Below are 17,757 nucleotides of genomic sequence, written 5' to 3'. Positions count from 1 at the left end.
CTTCCCTTGGGGAATTTTGCTCAACATTGTCACTTTTCTATTAAATTAAAAAATTTCCACCATCATATATTTTTATTTACAAGAGCTCATTTTTTCTCTTTATTTTTTCATAGCAACCTATTCTTATTTTGACCCGCTATTGTTATCACTTATTTGAGAATACTAATCATATTTTCAATATTTCTAAAAAATTTTTTAAAGCAATTTGTATCCTATTGCCCTTTTCTTTTTTTTTCTTTCTTGTTTTTAAATACATTTTTATTGATTTCAGAAAGGAAGGGAGAGGAAGAGAGAGATAGAAACATCATGAGAGAGAATCATTGATCAGCTGCCTCCTACATGCCCCCTACTGGGGATTGAGCCCACAACCTGGGCATGTGCCCTTGACTGGAATCGAACCCGGGACCCTTCAGTCCGCAGGCCGGCACTCTATCCACTGAGCCAAACCAGCTAGGGCTAAAAAATTTTTTTATTGATGGCTTGATTTGAGAGAGAGAGAGAGAGAGAGAGAGATATTGATCTGTTGATTCACTTTTATGCATTCATTGGTTGATTCCTGTATGTGTCCTGATCGGGGGATCAAATGCAAGGTTGGCCTATCAGGATGACACTCCAACCAACCAAGCTACCCAGCCAGGCCTATTTTCACTACTTTTATTCGTTTCTGTGTTTCTTTTCTACTTGTTTATCTTATTCTTTCATGTTGGAGAGGTTTCACAGTTATCTGGTGATGTGTTTATGTGGTATGATAAAAATATTTGGTCTCTGTCCCAGTTTCCTCCTCACAGAACTCTTAAAACCCTTGGGATCAGAGTAAGAAGAGTGTTTTTGGTATGCTAATGAGATGACTTTTGGCTGAGGGGCTCCTGGATAGCTTCAGGATAGTGTCTGGTCTCCAGAAAAACCAAGCCATGATTAGAGGGTTGGGATTCCAAGCTCCACCCCCTGATCTCTGGGGAAGGGAGAGGGATCTGGAGATTGAGTTCAATCACCTAAGGCCAATGATTTAATCAGTTTATGCAATGAAACTCCCTTAAGCACCCCTACACCATAGAGTTCAGAGAGCTTCTGGGAAGGTGGACACATTGAAGTGCCAGGGGTGGAAGCTGGCACACGCCTCTCTTCCATTTGATTGTCTCTGAGTTGTATCCTCTCTAGTAAACTGGTAATACTAAGTAAAGCACTTTCCTTGGATATTTTAATTGAGTTGTTGCAGCAAATGATCAAACATGAGAAAAGGGTCATGGGAACCCCTGATATACAGCTGGTTAGTCAGAAATACTGGTGGTGGAGACTTATGGTTGGCATCTGAAGTGAGGCAGTCTTATGGGACAAGTCCTTTATTTTTATTTTTTAATTTTTTTTTGTATTTCTGGACAATTCTTATTCTAACATGTTTTAATATTGTCACAGTGTCCCTTTCACAACTGTAGTTAAAGAATTGTTTCACAGGTTGTTAAATAGACATAGAACAATGGCTTGCTTTGAATTACTTAAAAAATATCAAACACAGACACACACACACAAAGGTTTTGAGAATAGATAACTAGATCAATAGATTTTATTTCTTAATATAGCAGCAACGCCCTTCTTAGAAATAACTACCACTACTTATCAAAATACATATTTTTCAACTAAAATCTACATATTGAATGTAGATTTCAATGAGTCATTTCCAGTGAAGTTGTCATCCTTCCTTATCTTAAACAAGGTCTGGGTAGATAAAGAAGCATGTTGAGTCACATTTTATCAATACTCACAGGATTTAAATGATTCTTTCGCAATGGGACTGAGCCCTTTAACGGTGGGACCTGAACAGATGGACACCTAGTTGGTGTCAGAGAGTTGGGTGCCGGGAAAGACAGCATGTATTTGATGTCAGAAGGAAAACCTCAGTCTGTAGTCAAGGGTGAGGAGGCTACACTATGACCAAGGATGGAGCATTTCTCTAAATCTCCCCATACAGTGATGGGGAAGTGAATCACCGATTCATTGAAGAACTCTCAAATGTCATTATCCATCGGTATGTTTTCTGGACTGTTTTAGAGGAGAATCTGAATCTCTAGCTAGTGTGTGTGTGTGTGTGTGTGTGTGTGTGTGTGTGTGAGAGAGAGAGAGAGAGAGAGAGAGAGAGAGAGAGAGTTCTGGAAGCGGGGTGAGGAAAGGGCTTGGGGAGTCCACAGTATGACACGTAGACATTTCACCCTGCTTCATCTCTGCATTTCTCTGGGCCTGCTTCCCACGCCTCATTACTCCGAAGAATAAACCTCCAACTTGCTGCCAGGAAGTAGGGAAAGGGCTGCTGCATGAACGCACACGTGAGCGGAGACATGATGGGTTCAACCACACTGTGGGCCAACTTCCAGCAAACGCCCTTTTTCGCTGTGAGCTTTGTTCTCACCTTCCTTTTCAAATATTCATTTCTTATAAACACTGAGCAACCCAGAGGTTCTTCGGGGTGAAGCAGATCTGTTCCCACTTGTCTGCAAGCAATTGGCTTTCTCCTTTCTTCGTTCTGCCAAGGTAATTACCATTCCTCCATCCATTTCTCACCTCCCAAAAATTTGTTGAAAGCATTTATGGCAAATTGTCTCTTATTCTCTTTGACCTTGTTGATTAATTTGGTTTTTTTTCAAATCCCCTGGCAGTCATTGTAAGGAGATTTGAGTAGGAAGAAAAGATAGTCCTGGTGAATTCCACGATTTTAAACCAGAAGTTTCCTTCAGAAACCTTAATCCTTACTGAAGTCTATACCCATGTACTTTACTCTTAGGCTAATCCTTGCTGTTTACTAAGTAAAACAGCAAATAATTGAGAGAAATAGCAAATTTCAGTCTATTTCTCAAAGCCTGTTTATGCATAAGTGTAATTATAATAATGTTGGTTGTTTAGTTTCCTAGCTTTTAGTAGACTAGAGGCAGAATTTTAATAGAATGTTAGACCTAAGTGTGTCTATATCCAGATAGATATTTTGATACAATCAAGAATAGCTGGCAAACCAAAAGGTAACAGAAAAATTATAATAACTAGTCAAAAACACGTACTATAATAGCACTACGGTTTTTATAGGTACAAACAATCCTACACATTTCAAAATGCATTGATGCACTAAAGTGTAATGCTGCTGTCATCCTCCTATTACAAAACCTTCTAATGGCTCCCACTGTGGATAGATGTAAGTTCCATCTATGGCCAAACATATGACCTGTGGTTCCAATGTTTTAAAACACCCTGCTCTATTTCACACCTATCATTTCATTTCAGCACTGTGAATTTCTGAGCGCGGCACACACCTTAGCATGCCCAAATCATCCTTCAAGACCCATTTGAATTCTCATAATGTTCTCTCACTCCTTTCTCTTCTGTGTTCCGATAGTACTTGTTCTGATTTATATAATAGCACTGTATTTTGCCAAGAACTTTGAACTTATACACCTGCCTTACCTCTCCAACAGGATCATAAACACCAAATGGCAAGGGCCATTGCAATGAACAGAATGTGTCCACCTCCCACCCCAAATTTATGTTAAAACCCTTCTCCCAGTGTGATGATACTTGGAGATGGGGATCTTTGGGAGGAGATTAGCTCATGAGGTAGGGCCCTCAAGAATGGGATCAGTACATTGATCAGAAGAGGCCAGAGAGCTAACTAGCCCTCTGCACAGGTGAAGATACGCAAAGAAGTTGGCAGCCTGCAAACCAGGAAGAGGGTCCTCACTGAGAACTGAACCACGCTGGCACCCAGCTTTCAGGCTTCCTGCTTTCAGAACCGTGAGAAATAAATGCTTGTTGTTTATACATCACCCAGATTATGATATATTTGTTATAGCAGCCCACACTGATTCAGACAGACATTAATCTTGGCATAATGCCTTGTCTGTAAATGCTCCTGAATCACTTAGTTGAACCTAATAAAAAATACAATAATTGATGTTTCAAATGATCATCCTTAGTCCTGAAGGAAAGGTCAAATAAGAATCTGTATGTTCTGTTTAAGAAGAAGATAAATGTGTAATACATTTTTCAAGATTTCAAAAATAATAAAAATGAAACAAGAAATAAATTTTTATAATGTATAAAGGGCAACATTACCTTCAATTGATCATAAAATTTATTTCTTGTTGAAAGAACAATGAGGCTTTTTTTTTTCACATGGACAACAATCATTTTATACCACCAAGCTGTTTAGGTTTGAACATTATAGCTTACAGATGGGACATCAGCTTAGTCTCTTTAAAAGGAGGCAGTGGAAAGGGGATGTGGCAGGTGGGAAAAAATGTGAATATTTTTATTTCAGTACGTTTTGGAGAACAGCTATGTGTTCCTTGACATAACTGACCTGTTCCCAAAATATTTGGGATCAAACCCTATCTTGCCATGGACTCATGTTGCAATTTCCAAGGTGCTTTTATCTTTGCTTTAGATTGATCTTTGATTAGGTGTGACTCCTGACACATTTGCTTTAAATTTCTCTCTCCTCCCCTGTCAAGTGGTTAATGATCTCAAAATGTCACACTGCATTTTGTAGATTTCCCAGGAAGTCAAGTGTGGGTAGAACTGTAAAATAAATATAAAATGCAGAATCACTGTATTGGTGGTTTCTACACAGACATGCTGGGCCAGTTCCATGGCTATGTAACTTGCACAAATTGTGCCCAGGGGGGCCGAGTGCTTGGTTGAATGCTCTGCTGTTGTTATCTTGACATTCTTAATAATTTTATCCTTTAACTTGTGCTGTGTAAGTGAAGTCTGACGGGGCAATCGAGATATGTGCACAAGGGATCTGTACAATGTATGGGCCTGCTGTTCTTTGCTGCCCATTTGCAGGTAGTGTTTGCCAGGGCCCATGAGCATAGGACTCTGGTAGACCCGTGATGCATGAAGTTTTGGCAAGACTGAAAACATGTATGTCTACAACATGCAAAGCAAACTTTAGCCCTTACAGCCCTGGGAGGCCACACTTTCTGTTCATACCAGAACTTGCTTCCAATGCAGAAAGAAGAACATGGTTTTATAAGAAACATGAATGATCAAGAAAACTTATATCCTATATTAGCCGACTATGTATGCTGAAAATAACATCATCACTAAGCCCAAAGTAGGGTCTGTTGGTCGTTTGAGAATGTTTAAAGAAGTAAAATTAAAACATTTGAGTCTGTTTCTGCAGCATTTCCTCTGTTCTGGTAAGAACAAAATACATATGGATATATACAAGTTATGAAATACAAATTGCATAATTTTGGTGATTCCTCCCACAAGTTAAATGGTCTTGCACTTGCACTTAAAACTGGTGTTTCACAATGTAAAGATAAATGGTAAAATTCATACTAATAACTTAAAATTTTATTTTAATTGTCCTTTACTTAAATAGCAGATAAAAAACATCATGACAGGTCAAGAACGAAACCATGAGAGGAAACAGCTTTATATTTTAGTAACTTTAATGATACTTCTTCCATGCTTTATGAACAAGGGCCCCACATTTTCGTTTTGCACTGGATTCTACAAATTACATGGTTGGTCCTACAGGCAAGTATGACTTTGACGGGCAAAGTCACAAGCTAGTACAATTTTGAAGTAAGGATTGTAAACTCTTCTTGAAAAACTAGAATGAACATTGTCAGGGATTGTCCAAGATGGGATACATGTTTTGTGATCTCCAGGGACACAGTCAATGAGTATCCCACGATGGCCAGGGCCCGAGAGAGGAAGCCACGTTGGGAATTACCTGAGAATCAGCCCACTCATGGTCATGAAACATGTTCCAGTCTCATTACACTCAAGTCAACCAACCCATTTGCATCCTGACACAAACTATTCCAAGTTGAAGACCAATGACCCTTTATTCATTCCACATATATATGTTGGTCATAGAATATTGCACAGTGAACAAGACAGTCACAGTCCTTGTCCTTTTGGAATTCAGAGACCAGAGTCATAGAATATAACAAAGAAGGGAGTAAACACACACACGCAACTTAAAAAAATATATATATAATTTCAGAGAGGAAGGGAGAGGGAGAGAAGGATAAAAACATCAATGATGAGAGAGAACCATTAATTGGCTGCCTCTTGCATGCCCCCTACTGGGGATGGTCGGGCATATGCCCTTGACCAGAATCAAACCTGGGACCCTTCAGTCCATAGGCCGAGGCTCTATCTACTGAGCCAAACCAGCTAGGGCCACACAAACAACTTAAAAGCACTATGGAGTTTCCTGTTTATAGGAATTTTTATTAGTCATCAAGAACCTTCCATTGTAAGTGACAAAAATACAACAGCCCTCATCTCAAAAATAAAACAAGTGGAAGATTATATAACCCAAGTCACATGAACTATGAATGGGGCAGAGGTGATGCTCCAAAAGAAAACTAAGGTGACTTTATCAGAACAGGGAGATGGAATACTCCACTACAGAATCTTTAAATAAACCTTTTGATGATGTAAATAATCACTCCTATTTCTACTGGAACAGGTACTTTAAAATGTTGGCATGACGGCTTTTCTTAAAGCAGGAGATTCCTGAATGCTCTTGCTATTTTTGGCTGTGTCTGGAATCTGGAGAACAGCACCACTGGATGGTTGGAAATGTCAATCTGAGACTTGGGTAAAATACCAAAAAAGTTGAACAATCCAAAGCAGGCAGGAAAGTGGAAATAGGGGATTGAGAAAACAAAGGAACAGACATAGATAATTAGAAGATGTTTTAAACTAAACAAAAATAAAAATACAACATATTGAGACTGTGGGATGCACCCGGGTGGTGGTGTGGCTCAGTGGTTGAGCATTGACCCATGCACCAAGAAAGAGGTCACAGGTTCATTCTTGGTTAGGGCACACACTTGGGTTGCAGATTTGATCCCCAGTAGGAGGAATGCAGGAGGCAGCAGACAGATGTTTCTCTCTCAGTGATGTTTCCATCTCTCTTTCCCTCTCCCTTTCTTCTCTTTCTAAAATCAATAAAAACTTATAAAAAAAGACTGTGGGATGCAAATAAAGCAGTTCTTAGAGGGACCTTTAAAGTATTAAATGCTTATGCTAGGAAATAAGAAAGGTCTCAAATCAATTTAAGCTTCAAGCTTGAGAAACCAGTAACAGAGGTAAGTACAACAAACTCAATGCAAGCAGAAGTAAAGAAATCATATAGATATGAACACAAATCAATGAAACTGAAAACAGAAAAACAATGAAAAAATCCATTAAACTAAAAGGTGGTTCTTTAAACAGGTCAATAAAATTTATAAACTCTAGCATGATTGATAAAGAGAAAAGGCAAAAATTAACAATGTCAGGAATAAAAGAGGAGACCCTCTCTTATTATATAGGAGATCCTATATAATAAAAGCCTAGGTGGCATCATGCGCAACATAATCACAAGATGGCCACCCCAAGATGGCTGCCACAAGATGGCCGGCAGGGGCAGGCAGTTGTGGACGATCAGGTCAGCAGGGGACGGCAGTTGGGGGCGACCAGGCCAGCAGGGGAGGGCAGTTGGGGGAGATCAGGCCAGCAGGGGAGGGCAGTTGTGGGAGATCAGGCTGGAAGGGGAGCAGTTAGGCATCAATCAAGCCAGCAGGGGGGCAGTTAGGGGGCAATCAGGCTGGCAGGCAGGCGAGCACTTAGGAACCACAGTCCCAGATTGTGAGAGGGATGTCCAACTGCCGGCAGTCGGACATCCCCCAAGGGGTCCCAGATTGGAGAGGGGGCAGGCCGGGCTGAGGGACACCCCACCCCCCATGCATGAATTTCGTGCACCGGGCCTCTAGGTAAAACAATAATAAGAAGACTCTAGAAACATTTAAGACAATAGTAAGGAAACACTATGAATAACCAGGTGCACATAAATTCTACAACTTAGATGAAATGGAACAATTTCTCAAAACCCACAAACACCTAAACTTAACCAAGATAAAATAGGTACCTGAATAGTCCTATAACTGGTAAATAAATTGAATCTATAGTTTAAAATCTTATCTTGATGCTCCAAAAGAAAACTAAGGTGACTTTATCAGAACAGGGAGATGGAATACTCCACTACAGAATCTTACCAGACCTGGATTTTATTCACTGGCATATTGTAATAATTATTTTAAGAAGACATCCACTAATTCTAAACAATGTCCTTGGGAAAATAAAGAAGAGGCAACACTTCTAATATAATTTTATATGGCTGTTATTATTCTGACACCAAAGTTAAACACACTACAAGAAAACTACAGACCAATATTGCTCATGAATACAGATCAAAAACATTAAAAAATAAAATTTAACAATGTATAAAACTAACTGGCTTATCGAGCAAATGCACAGCTGATTCAATATTCAAAAATTAGTCAATGCAATCCAGTATATTAACAGGTGAAGGAGGACAAACCACATGTTCATATCAGTAGATATAGAAAAAACATTTGACAAGTTTTAACACCCATTCATGGTGAAAATTATCCACAAACAAGGATTAAAATGAACATCCCCAACTTGAGAATGACAGTAAAAAAATCCTACACCTACCATCATACTTAATGGTCTAAGTTTGGGAACAAGGCAAGAATGTCTTCTCTTGATATTCATTCCTATTCTACATTAAACTGGAAGTCCTAGCCATCGTTATAGCAAGAACAAGGAATAAGAGGGCTTCAGATTAGGAAGGAAAAATAAAAACTGTCCCCATTTTCAGATGACATACTTGTCTATGTAGAAAATCTCAAGGAATCTCGAAAAACAAAACAAAACACCCACACACAAAAAACTTTGAACAACTGAAACACCTTTTTTTAAAAGGAGAGATTACACACAAAAAACTTTGAACAACTGAAACACCTTTTTTTTTTTAAAGGAGAGATTATTGTATTATTTTGCTAGGGCTGCCATATAACAAAGTATCACAGATTGGTGACTTAAACAATAAAAATTTATTTTCTCACAATTATGGAAGCTAGAAGCCTGAGATCAAGGTGTCGACAGGGTTGGTTTCTTCTGAGGCCTCTCTCCTTGGCTTGTAGATGGCTGTCTTTGTGTCCTGATCCCCTTTTCCTCTAAGGATACTAGTCAGATTAAATCAGAGACCACCTTAATGACCTCATTTTAACTTAACTACCTTTTTAACGTCCCTATCTCTGAACAGAGTCACAGTCTGAAGTACTGGAGGTTAGGACTTCCACATATAAATGTTGACAAGACACAATCCAGCCCATGACAATTATTAACAATAGCTCCAAAGAAAAATAAATAATTTATACATCTAAAAACCCATGTGCAAAATCTGTATACTAAGGACTTCAAAATATTATTTTAAAAACCATAGATGTCCTAAATAAATGGAGAGACATACCATATTGGTGGATTATAAGATTAAACATAGTAAAATGTAAATCCTACACAAATTGACATAAAGATTTATCGCAATTGTACTAAAATGCTATCAGGACTTTTTGTAGATAAGGACAAGCTGATTCTAAAATTTACATAAAAATTAAAGAATTTAGAATTAAAAAAAAAGAAAATTATAAAAACAATTAGGATAAAAAAATTAGTAAAACAATTTTACAAAAGAATAAAGTTGGTGGATTCAACCTGATTTAAAGACTACCTTAAAGCTACAGTAATCCAGACAGTGAGGTATTGGGGAAGGAATATACTTATAAATCAGCAAAGCAGAATAGATCATCCAGAAAAAGACCCACACAAGTTAGATTAACTGACTTTTTGACAAAGGTGCAAAGATAATTAAAAGGAAGGAGAAAGAATGTGTGTGTGTGTGTGTGTGTGTGTGTGTGTGTGTGTGTGTGTTTTTCTAACAAATGCTGGAATAATTAAACATTCTATCCAAAAAGTGAACCTTGACCTAAACCTCACACTTTATACAAAAGTTAACTCAAAATGAATCATTGGTCTAAAAATAAAATGTAGAATTATATAAAAATTTAAAAAGAAGACAAAAAACAAAAGAGGAAAGACTTACCGCTATGGGATTTGACCTGACACCAACACACAATATAGATAAAAGAAGACTATTGATAAATTGGAATTCACCAAAATTAGTAAGCTTGCTTTGCCAAAGGCACTCTTGAGAAAATGAAAAGAAAAGCTACATTCTGAAAGAAAATGTTTGAAAAACACATACCTGATAATCTGTATCCGGAGCACATTAAGAACTCCCAAAATTCAACAGTAACAAAACAAACAACTGGATTTTTAAAATGTGCAAAATATATTTCATTATAGAGGCCACATTGAAGGCAAATATCCACATGAAATGATGTTCATCATTAACTATTAAGAAAATAATTCAAACTAAGAAGGTAATGAGACATATAGAAAGGCTAAAATAAAAAATACTGACACTACCAAGTGCTAATGAATGGCAACTGGAATGCTCCTATATTGTTGGTATGAATTAAAAAATGGAACAGGCACTCCAGAAAGTCATTTGGTAGTTTCTTACAAAGTCAAATATATACTTATCATATGACCCAGTTATCCAACTCCTCAATATTTATCCTAGAGAAATAAAATCTTATGTGCACACAAAAACCTGTACACAATTATTTACAGCACTTTTCATAATTGCCCGAAACTAGAAACAACTTAAATGTCTGTTAGTGAGTGATGGATAAACAAACTGTGGTATATTCCTACAGTAGGATACTGCCCAGTGATGAACCACTCACACACACACACACACACACACACACACACACACACACCAACAACAACTTGGATGAATCACAAAGGCACTATGCTCGGTGAAAGGAGCCAGTCACAAAAGAACATACTGTATGTTCCTTTCTGCATGACATTTGAGGAAAAATTGATGGTTGTCAGTGGTTGCCAGGGGTCAGGAAGGAGCAGGCATAGCATGTGACTACAACAAGCAGTAAGAGAGAGAAGTGTTTTGTTTTGTTTTTTGGGGGGGTAGGAATGTGATGAAACATTTTTTATCCATAAAAAAAGTCTCCATTTGTAACTGCTGGGATTGAAGAAGAAGGTTTGCTTCCAAGGTGCATGTTAATTACTCTTCTTTTAATTAAATTTATTTTAATAATCAGCTGTACAAGTAGTTTGTGGTATATATGTGGAAAATCATGCCCTAATTGATGAATCAGTTCTTCAAATGGGAAGGAGGAAGGAGTACATATTACCCACATGCCAGTGTTTTGATGTAGGTGGAATTCACTGAAGAGCTGGGCATTTTGGATCTGCCTTTCTCCTGAAGGGAGTTTTGTCTCTGAAGGCATCAGAGGGGTTTTGTCCATGGTCAAATCTTTGTAGGCAACCAGATGGCTGCTCCAGGAAACAGCTTGGGCAGGGGTGAGTTGTATAACGCCCCCCCTCCAACCTTTCCTGTAGCAAAAATTGTGAGCCCTCTCACGACATTTAATCACAACTCTCTTCTGCTTTGTATGGAAATCAAAGCGACAGGATTTTCCCGATTTTATTTATGGAGACAGACATCAGAGGAGCAAGCAAGAGCTCTAAACAAATACATCTTAACCACGAGGCTTGCATGTGTTGCAGATTTTCTGTCCCAGGACAGATGTGCAACCTCGCTCTTCAGAAGGGACCTGAGACCTCTAACCCCTTGCTAAGAACAAAAGATAATAGTCTCAGTTGTGGTATCACATGTGTTTCCCATGAGAAGGGAGACTCTCCAGGGTCACCTCCCATTTGTCAGACTGTCTTGTGGGCACCCCCTGGTGGTCACAGGTGGAGTGGCTCTTTGTTCTTTGCATCTAGAAGTTCTGGGGCTGCAACACTGGTGTAAAACAAAAATAAACATTCTGATTTGGTTTTTGTTTGTTTGGTTTTTTATGGTCAGCAAGAAAGAAATAACTGAACACCAAGAGAAGAAGCAGCAGAAAATGAAGTATCTTCTGACCAAATGGTGTTGACAGGTGGTCATCAGAGCTCGGAGTCCTTGTATTTTTCTCCAGCTGCGTTAGCAAGTTTTTTTTGTACCTCCTCCCCCTCCCCATGCTTTACTCTTCTCATGTGGAAAATAGGAAACTTAAATGAGGTTATTTCTAAGTGTGCTTTTGGCTTTACATGGAGCTACTATCTACTATCTATACGTTTAGTAGGTGTCTTCTACTGAGGTGTTGGATGCCATTTCTGCCACCTGTCTGCACCAGCCCTGAGGAATGGAAGAAAATGTGAAGAGGTCATGTGATAGCTCTTTGACCTCTGTCTTTTAGCCTTTTCTATATGTGGCAGCAGGAGCTTCCATAACATTTCAAAGAGACGATTGTGATTAGAGCATAATGAAAGCCAATCGAAGCAGAGTTTAGTTCCTTCCCAAAGGCTCCCCTCCAATCACTATGAACACCCACTCATTTGGGAGAGACTTTGGATGCAAGTTTAAATCCTGCTGAAATCTGAGGGCAAGACCCTCTTTTACACCTATGGGTCCCCCCTCGGTTTAAGGCTTCCTAAATCCTGAAGCTATAAGTTGTATTTTCAAAGCACATCTCACAGTTAGTTACATCTTACAGATAACAAGGCAATCGATCCCGACAATGCCCTGGGTATTTTTCGTATTTGTAAGCAGAGCTACTCAATTGCTCTCTACCTCCATTTCCTTACCTTTGGAGCTTTGAAAGTCAGAGATCCCATGGGGACATGCTTTGTAAAGGGCCACACAACATTAGTGAGTGTTAGTAAAGGCGATTTCACAGTCAGATCCCAAGATGGTACCTGGAAGTTAAAGTGCTTTCTACAGAACATCAGCAATTACTTCCAATGTTTCTTGGATTAGAATTATAATTCCTTTTTGTGCAACTTGTCCTCATTTGAAGGAAGATAGGTAATATTTCCTAGAGAAAAACACATCCTACAAGTGATGAGCTGACTACATAGAAACCCAGAAAGAATCACATGACATAATGCAATTCTCATGGATTTGGCTATTTAAAAATACAGTATTTGTTTGAAGAAGAGGACAGAAAAAACAGTCATCTATTCTGCCGTAAGGAAGCCTCCATGTCAAACTGCTGGGGGTGAAGAACAAGGTCCAAGGTCTTCATTCAAGGTGAATGTTAAATACGCTTAACATTTTCGTTTTAACAATCAACTCCAAGAATAGTCCATGGCAGGTATAAGAAAAATCAGATACAAACTGATGAACCCAGTTCATCAAGTGGGAGTTATAAAGTACTTTTGAAGATTAAATAAGAGGAGATGTGTTTTAAATGCCTAACAAAGTAAATGACGAAGAAGCCGCAGCCTCTTAGGAATAGCATCATATTGAGGGAGCCCTGTATTTTTTTGGAAGAAACGTATGGGAGGAACGAACTGCACTGGGAGAGAAATGATGCTGAGCTTTCTCTCTAGAGGGGGAACCTCATTATAGGGGGACCCCGGTGTATAGTCTATTATCCTGGAAGATGAGCTCTTTCTACCTTCGTAGTGTGATTCTGAGTTTCCTGCCTTGTGACCCTTGAGCCATTTAATTTCCAAGGAGTGACCTCCTTTTCTTGAACCAGTCCCCAGTCCCTTCAGCACCTGTCTTTTTTTCCACAGGTCAGCCTTGGTGTTCCTCCTGTTTACATGCACACCCCCAACCCTGACGCTGCCCACCATCCCATCCTTTGCGCCCAGAACGATCCAGGGACTGTATCTCTGCTTTCTTGGCCTCTGTCTCTCATCACGGTCCAGTTGCTCCCTCATACTGCTTGCTTTTGCTCCGAATTGTTCGGCACAATGCCTGGCAGGTTGGGGATAAAGCTTATGGCACGTGGCTGTGTACCTTCCCTCTGAGGACTCCTTTGATCCTGGGGAATGGCCAGTGGTGGGGCATCTACTCAGAGACATGAAGATGGTGGCGCCTACCCCAGAGCGCACACCTAGCTGTTCTGCGCCACCAGCAAAGACTGGCTTTGCCAAGTTTCCTGCCTTGCTCTGTCATATGTTGTCTCTTCCTACAGTAATCCGGGGACTCTTTTCATCCCAGGGTTTTATTCCAAATGGAATGTTAAGAGGGTTCAGATGGGAGAGACAGGTCAGGGCCGTGGGGGTGGGGAGAGGTGTGAGCTTGTCCAGATCTGTGGCTTTGCCAGGGCTGTTTTTAAGTTGACACAGGGCTAAATAAAAAGCCCCTTGCTTTGATCTCAGGGACTTCCTGGGTAGACTGTCTGATTAGATAAAGATCACGGATCCCCCACCCCCATCCTTTAGGAAGTATTCAAAGCTTTGCAGCCATTCTGCATCCCGGGCTCCCGTCTCCTTCCCAAAGTCTGCCTCTCTCTGTCTCGTTGGGTCCTTCCCTGAGTCTTGGGTTTTTCTCTGTTTGAACAGGCAAAGGAGCCTGAGAAAATAAGGTTCTTATTTCCCCTTTAATTCTTAAGTTGTTTAGAAACAAAGTGGAGGCTTTGTTTGAGAGCCTCATATGGACCTCGTCTGGTCCTGGGCATCAAAGGGAATTGGTCTCTGTTTGCAACATGGTCAGCGGCTGGGATGCTAGGAGCAGAGTTGTCGGCAGGTGGAGGGTTTGGAGCGAGAAATATAGTGAGTCCCTGCCTAGGTTCCTCAGTGGAAACAATGGGTGTGAGGTGTACGTGTGTGGGGGGGAGATTCTCTTCTCCTAGAGCAAATGAAACTCTAACCTAGATGGGGACACCCAGGAGACACCCAGAAGCTGTCTTTGATGATGAGGAACTGACTTGGTCTTGGGAATGGGGTCATTTTAAGAAATGCTTGAACCTGAAGTGTTGCCAAATTGAAAATCCTCTAGGCCAGGCCACAGCTTTCCAGCTTTGTTGGGGAGGAGAATCTCTTTATGACATTAGAAAAATGAGACTTTGCAAATGTTTTGTTTTACTTAAGCCTCTGTGCTGACCACTGTTCTAAGTGATACACACACAATTTGCAAAACGTCATTGTTAACTCATTAAATCTTCATGACACCCCTTGGAGCAACAGTACCATTTGGTAATCATATATTACAAACGAGGAAACCAAGGTACAGAGAAGTTAAGTACCTTTCTCAAGGTCACACAGCGAGCACGTGGCAGATTAAGGATTCAAACCCAGACAGGGTAGCCCAAGAATCTGCCTGCCCACCCCCCACAACTCAACACACACACACACTTAGAAAATCACTAAGAAAATACAGATGGAAAGAAGTTATAAATTTATGAATTCAGTAATATTTTAAAAATGTTTACACACACATGAAAAATAGTCACTTGTGGGAGGCAGTTGAATGTAGCGGTTTATTCATCAGTTTCACAAACATTTCTTTGAGAGCTCACTGTGTGTGCCAGGCCCCGAGATAGGTGCTGGGATGGGATGGTGCCTGAAACACACCAGGGCCCTGTGTGGAAGCTGAGGCAACAGGCCTGGGCCCAGAGGCCAGGGTCACGTTCACACTGCAATGCCACCGAGGGTTTTCGATGGTGTGGGGCCAGGGTCCTGGAACTTCCTGGAACACAGCCTTTTCCTCCCTGGACCCAAGCAGCCATCATCGCTTATCCAGAGAGGAAAAGCCCTGCTCTGGGCAGTGAGCCGCAGAGGGACTTCTTACCTGCTCCGCCCACACTGGACATAAGAATTTTGACTACAATTGTCATAGTCAGGATGCACATGGGTTAGACACCTGTGGGAGAAACTACTAATTTTCTCTGCAGTATCTTCTTTATTTGTCACAGAATCGTTATTTGTTAGCTGGGGCACCTGGCTGCCTTAGATAAAGTAATATATCTCATCGTCTTTTGCAAACTGGGTGTGGCCATATGACTAAGTTTTGGTCCATGGAATGCAAAGAGAAGTGGTGTCTGTAACTTCTGAAAAGCCCCTTTTCACTCCTTGCTTTTTTTGTTTTTTTCCTAACTAGGAAATGAATGTGATGATGTGATGGCTGGAACGTTGGCAGTCATCTTAGACCAGGAACTGAAAACGGCTTGAAGAGAAATGTGGAGCAAAGAGATTGAAGGAACCTGGATCCCATACTGACCTGGCACTATCTCCTGCAGACTTGTTTTTCACAAGAGAGGAATAAACGTCTATCTTTCTTAAGCCATGGTTATCTTGTTTTTCTCTAACCTGTAGTTAAACCTAATGTAGTTACACCTAATTCGAGTTGATACAGCATCCCTCCTAAATAATATGTGATGTGGTTTTATTCTGAGTTTTATCTGAACCTTTGTAAAGTACGTAATGTCTGTCCAATATGTTTCTTTTCTCTTTAATCAGTTAAATTCTCTTGTTTTGAGCCTTGTCTGTCTCCAAGTTCTGCCCTTGGGTTTGCAAACACAGGATGCTGCCACTGCTTTTAGGGTTAAAACGCCTCCTCAAACACAAAGCTAGTGTAAGTATTTCACACAGCAGTCTGAACTCTCTTGGAATTTGGGAACTATATTTGCTTAATGCATGCTCTACCATTTTCCCCATGCATTTGAGTCTTAGGCTCTGGTTAAAAAACACCCCACCCCCCAAAAAAAATCCGGTGCTTTTCTAGGGCCCCTGAGCCCCTCATCAGTGCTGGGGGGGGTGTGGGGCCCTCACTGCAGGGCATGGAGAGTGGGGCCACAGGGAGGGGAGCTGGGCCTTTTCCTCAAGCTTCATCTGCTGCCCCTGCCTCAGACCTTGGAGCCTGGGCCACCTCCTCAAAGCAGGCTTGGCAGATTCTGTTCTTAGGTGACTTTTCTGAACTGCCAATGCTTCCTTCCCTCAGCACCGCCAAGACCTTCCTGCTCACTGCAGAGCCCGGCACAGTCTCCGTGGGACACATGCTGGTCAGAGAGCCCCCTTTCTTTAACCAGACTCCAGCCATATGTGTGCCAGGGGCCTGCTGGGCCTCAGGCCCAGGGATGACAGGTTACCATGCTCCTCCAGGGGTCTGTCTCTGTCTCTCTATTTTTATATCTACTAGTAACTATCTATCATCTATCTATCATCTATCTATCTATCTATCTATCTATCTATCTATCTATCTATCTATCTCTCGTGTGTGTGTGTGTGTGTGTGTGTGTGTGTGGTGGGGATGAACTTAACTTGCAATGATCTTTTTCCTGTAGGTATTATAGCAACCTTAGAATTCTGAAAACCAACCCTCTTTCTTTTGGACAAACCAATGAGGTAGGATATGGGATTTTTCAAGCCGCCATTTCACCTTTCTTTTTTCTCTTTAGTTCTCTCTTTTCTCTGACCTGTGCCTTGTGTAGCTCTTCTTCTGCTCTCCGAGTGACTATTCCCTGTTAGGACTAAGTGAGGCTCATCCCTCAGCCTTGGCTCTGGGACACCCGGACGTGTTGGGATCCCTGGCCCTGGGGTGCCTGAGCCGTCTTCTGTGGTTCCTGTTTCTGACTCGATGTAGCAACACCTGGCGTGCTGTGCTCACATCCGGTTCATCCAGCCGAAGCCAGCAGGGGCTGATAGTCTAGTTGTTCTTTTGCTGTTTGGTTTTGGCAATTAAATTTTTCAGGGCAAATGGTGGGCAGACTCAAATGCTGGGTGATGGTGAGGCATGGCCCCCAGAAGGACTGAGGCCGGGGAGAAGCCCGTTGGTTTCAGAGGGCCCTGCTGGAATTCAGAAGGTGCTCAGAGGAGAACCCAATCTTACTCCCTCGCACTCCCACCTAGCGGCTGGCTTGATGCAGGGAAGGGGCGCAGAGGGAACAAAAGTAATCAGGGATACCATCGTCACATTCAAAGGACAAACAGTGAAGGAAGAAATATGGGTTTGGAGCTTCACATATCCAGGTTTCATTATGGCTCTACTCCTATGATGGTGGGCAAGTCTTCCCTGAGCTCCGGGTCCTC

At 41.0% G+C, this 17,757-nt stretch overlaps 1 long non-coding RNA gene across 1 annotated transcript; it reads left to right on the top strand.

The window, feature by feature from the left end:
- Nucleotides 1–2,436: 2,436 nt before the first annotated feature.
- LOC106725104 lies at nucleotides 2,437–16,011 on the top strand. Its single transcript, XR_001360976.1, has 2 exons — nucleotides 2,437–2,523; nucleotides 15,830–16,011. It is a non-coding gene; the product is annotated as an uncharacterized LOC106725104 (long non-coding RNA).
- The last annotated feature ends 1,746 nt before the right edge of the window (nucleotides 16,012–17,757 follow it).

The sequence above is a fragment of the Myotis brandtii genome, unplaced genomic scaffold (assembly GCF_000412655.1).
Source record: "Myotis brandtii unplaced genomic scaffold, ASM41265v1 scaffold137, whole genome shotgun sequence".
NCBI lineage: Eukaryota > Metazoa > Chordata > Mammalia > Chiroptera > Vespertilionidae > Myotis > Myotis brandtii.
Note: the sequence above shows the minus strand (reverse complement) of the source record. Positions and strands in the feature narration are given on the sequence as shown.